This window comes from Bubalus kerabau, chromosome 23 (assembly GCF_029407905.1).
Source record: "Bubalus kerabau isolate K-KA32 ecotype Philippines breed swamp buffalo chromosome 23, PCC_UOA_SB_1v2, whole genome shotgun sequence".
In the NCBI taxonomy this organism is placed as follows: domain Eukaryota; kingdom Metazoa; phylum Chordata; class Mammalia; order Artiodactyla; family Bovidae; genus Bubalus; species Bubalus kerabau.
The window spans coordinates 13551165-13555160 of NC_073646.1; the positions used below are offsets into that span (position 1 = coordinate 13551165).

The 3996-nt window shown below is 41.2% G+C and overlaps 1 non-coding gene across 1 annotated transcript; it reads left to right on the forward strand.

Moving 5' to 3' along the window:
• Positions 1-3625: 3625 nt before the first annotated feature.
• TRNAE-UUC (transfer RNA glutamic acid (anticodon UUC)) lies at positions 3626-3698 on the forward strand. Its single transcript has one exon. It is a non-coding gene; the product is annotated as a tRNA-Glu (tRNA).
• The last annotated feature ends 298 nt before the right edge of the window (positions 3699-3996 follow it).

Genomic DNA, 3996 nt, shown 5'->3' on the forward strand with positions numbered 1-3996 from the left:
AAACAATGGAAACAGACTTTATTTTTTGGGACTCTAAAATCACTGCAGATGGTGACTGCAGCCATGAAATTAAAGGATGCTTGCTCCTTGGAAGAAAAGCTATGACTAACCTAGATAGATTTTTAAAAAGCAGAGACATTACTTTGCCAACAAAGGTCCATCTAGTCAAAGCTATGGTTTTTCCAGTGGTCATGTATGGATGTGAGAATTGGACTGTGAAGAAAGCTGAGCGCTGAAGAATTTATGCTTTTGAACTGTGGTGTTGGAGAAGACTCTTGAGAGTCCCTTGGACTGCAAGGAGATCCAAGCAGTCAATCCTAAAGGAAATCAGTCCTGAATAATCATTTCTCATGATATACTCTGCATGTAAGTTTAATAAGTAGGGTGACAATATACAGCCTTGACGTATTCCTTTTCCTATTTGGAACCAGTCGTTGTTCCATGTCCAGTTCTAACTGTTGCTTCTTGACCTGCATACAGGTTTCTCAGGAGGCAGGTCAGGTGGTCTAGTATTCCCTTTAAGAATTTTCCACAGTTTATTGTGATCCACACAGTCAAAGGCTTTGGCGTAATCAATAAAGCAAAAGTAGATTTTTTCTAGAACTCTCTTGCTTTTTCAATGATCCAGTGGATGTTGGCAATTTGATCTCTGGTTCTTCTGCCTTTCCTAAGTCCAGCTTGAACATCTGGAAGTTCATGGTTCATGTACTGTTGAAACCTGGCTTGGAGAATTTTGAGCATTACTTTGCCAGCATGTAAGATGAGTGCAGTTGTGCAGTAGTTTGAACATTCTTTGGCATTGCCTTTCTTTGGGATTGGAATGAAAACTGTTAACTATTAGTTATTAACTATTAACTAATGGCCACCTCATGCAAAGAGTTGACTCATTGGAAAAGGCCTTGATGCTGGGAGGGATTGGGGGCAGGAGGAGAAGGGGACAGCAGAGGATGAGATGGCTGGATGGCATCACCAACTCGATGGACATGAGTTTGAGTGAACTCCAGGAGTTGTTGATGGACAGGGAGGCCTGGTGTGCTGCAATTCATGGGGTCGCAAAGAGTCAGACATGACTGAGCAACTGACCTGAACTGAACTGAATAGTTTTAATTAACAATTAATTAAAATAGTTAACTATATTAACTTTCAATTTACATCATTCTTGATTATAAAATAACCTAAAGGAAAATGTCCACATTTTTACATGTTACTATATATTTTTATTAAACATGATAGCCCATAAGAGAAAAAAAAGTTTGCATTTTGGCAAAAAAAAGCCTTCATTTTCTCTAACTGTTCACCTTGAAGACATCAGGTCCAGCTGCATCATTCACCAATAGCACTGTCCTAAGCAGCCTTCCTCTTGGTTTTCTCATTGTTTAGTGGGATGATAAAAAGCGACATCATTTGAAGCGGTTTTAGTACTAGCTTTTTAATAAAACTTTCAAGGAGACACCTTGAAAGCTTATTCGATTACACAGCTATCTACTCAGGGAAGATGTTGGTTAGCACTTCCAAGCTCATGACTAAATTGCTATGTTCCTTCTAGGAGATTAGAAAGACATTAAGATAAGGTAAAATCTGGAAAAGGTGAGTTAATTCCTTGTTCAATGTCAAGCAGGGACTTACGGAGTTGTTTTGCTTAGCTCTTTTGTTTTGTTTTCAAGCCTGAACACTTTTGGCAACAAGTGCAAAGCCAAACAAGGGAACATCTTCATCACTTGTGAGAAGGGACCACAGGGAAAGTGGTACTTAAGAGCTGGAGGAAGAGGGTTTGACGTGGAGACTATGAGTTGTCTGTGACTCTTGGTTCATTTATACTTGATAAAAATTACAACTTTAGTAGTCTAAAAAGGCATCAGTAATGCCATGTGTAAAACAACCAGCTAGTGGGAACCTACTTTATAGAGTAGGGAGCTCAGCTTGGTGCCCTATGGTGACCTCGAGCAGTGGGATGGGGGGCAGGTCCACGAAGAAGGGCATATATTTAATATGTATACATATACCTGATTCACTCCATTGTACAGCAGAAACTAACACAACATTGTAAAGCAATTATACTCCAATAAAAATAAATTTTAAAAAACTTTTTAAAGGCATCAGCAGGACTTCTCTGCTGGTCCAGGGGTAAAAGAATCTGCCTCCCAATGTAAGGGACATCAGTTCAATCCCTGCTCCAAGAAGATTCCACATGCCTCAGAGCAGCTAAGCCCATGTGCCACAACTACTGAGCCTGTGCTCCACAACAAGAGAAGCCACCGCAATGAGAAGCCCGTGCTCTGCAACAATGAGTAGCCCCAGCTCGCTGCAATAAAAGAAAGCCCATGCAGAGCAATGAAGACACAGCAGACACTAATTATTAATCAAAAAATTTTAATACCTTATTTTAAAAAGGCATCAGCAGCCTTCTTTGCTGCAAAAGTCCTGTGATGAGTATTCCCTGGGACAGCACTGTGGTTCAGACCTTTCCATGGACTCTGTGACCCAAGAAGTAGGATATCTCTAGAGGATTCACTTTTCAAAATTGCCACCAGAGCCTGGCTGCGTTGCTCCACTTCTCTGGCAGCTTCCAAGGGCTTCTCACTTCTATGCCCAACCTGACAAGCCTCACTCCTCAGTGAATAAAACATTCTGTTTCTGTCCACACATCCTGAACTATTAAGTCAAGGCAAAAAAAGACACAGGGCCTGGGTACTAAATATTTTTCCAGTCTCTTCTCTCTTCAAATCAGCTAATTAAACAAGACAATGGTCTTAAAAATTCATCAAACTGATCATAAAAATTTCAAAGTCTTCATATTGTGCTTTAAAGAAAATCCAGGTCTGTGACCATTGACTGGGGGTCCCTGAAGATCTGATCCTGACTGAGTCTTGTCTCACCCTCCATGGTCCAGCTACTCTGCTGCCTCTTCATTCCTGGGAGAGATGAGCTCTTTCCCAGCATGGATTCCTGACACATCCTCTGCCCTCTGTTCCAAAATCTCTTCCCCCATTCTTTGCAAGCTGCTTTCTGCCTGCCTCCATCAAATCCCTGAAGAAAATCCACGTCCTCAGGAAGTACTCTCTGACCACGCTATCAAAAATTGTTCCATGCTGCATTCTGTCATGGCATCATGTACTTTCCAGAACACTACTCACAGTTTATAATTATACACCTAGGACATTATTGGATGAATGTCCATCTTTACAGTTAGATGGCAACCATGACTGTCAACCTAGGGACTGGCAGACTTTTTCTGTAAGAGGCAAATAGTAAATATTTTCAACTTTGTGGACCATACAGTCTCTGTCACAACTACTCAACTCTACCATCATAGTGTGAAAACATTCATGGATAATTTGTTAGTTAATGAGTGTGACTATGTGTGCTCAGTTGCTCAGTCATGTCTGACTCTTTGTGACCCTTTGGACTGTAGCCTGCCAGGTTCCTCTGTCCATGGGATTTTTCAGGCAAGAATATTGGAGTGGGTGACCATTTCCTCCTCCAGGACATCTTCCTGACCCAAGAACTGAACCTGTGTCCTTTGTGTCTCCTGCATTGCAGGAGGATTCTTTACTGCTGAGCCATCCAGGAAGCCCATATGAGTGTAGTTGTGTTCTAATAAAATTTATTTATAAGACCTGGGAATTCCCTGGTGGTCCAGTGGTAAAGACTCGGTGTTTTCATTGCCATGGGCCCAGGTTTGATCCCTGGTCAGGGAACTAAGATTCCACAAGCCACACCACAAAGCCAAAAAAAAGAAAAAACGTATTTACAAGATTTAAAAGATCTGTCCACTGGCCAGTGTTCTGATCCCTAGTCTAGCCTATTGTTATAACCTCAGTGTCATGTACATGTGCTAACATGTAGAAAGTGAACCAAACAGTCATTGGATGGATGAATAAATGAATGTTTAGGCTAATGTTTGGATGAGCTTGGGCTTCAGAGTTAGAATTCACTCTCCATACTGGATTCAGAGTTCTTGCTCTAGTCAATTTTCTTCCCTTCTCTTCTTCAACA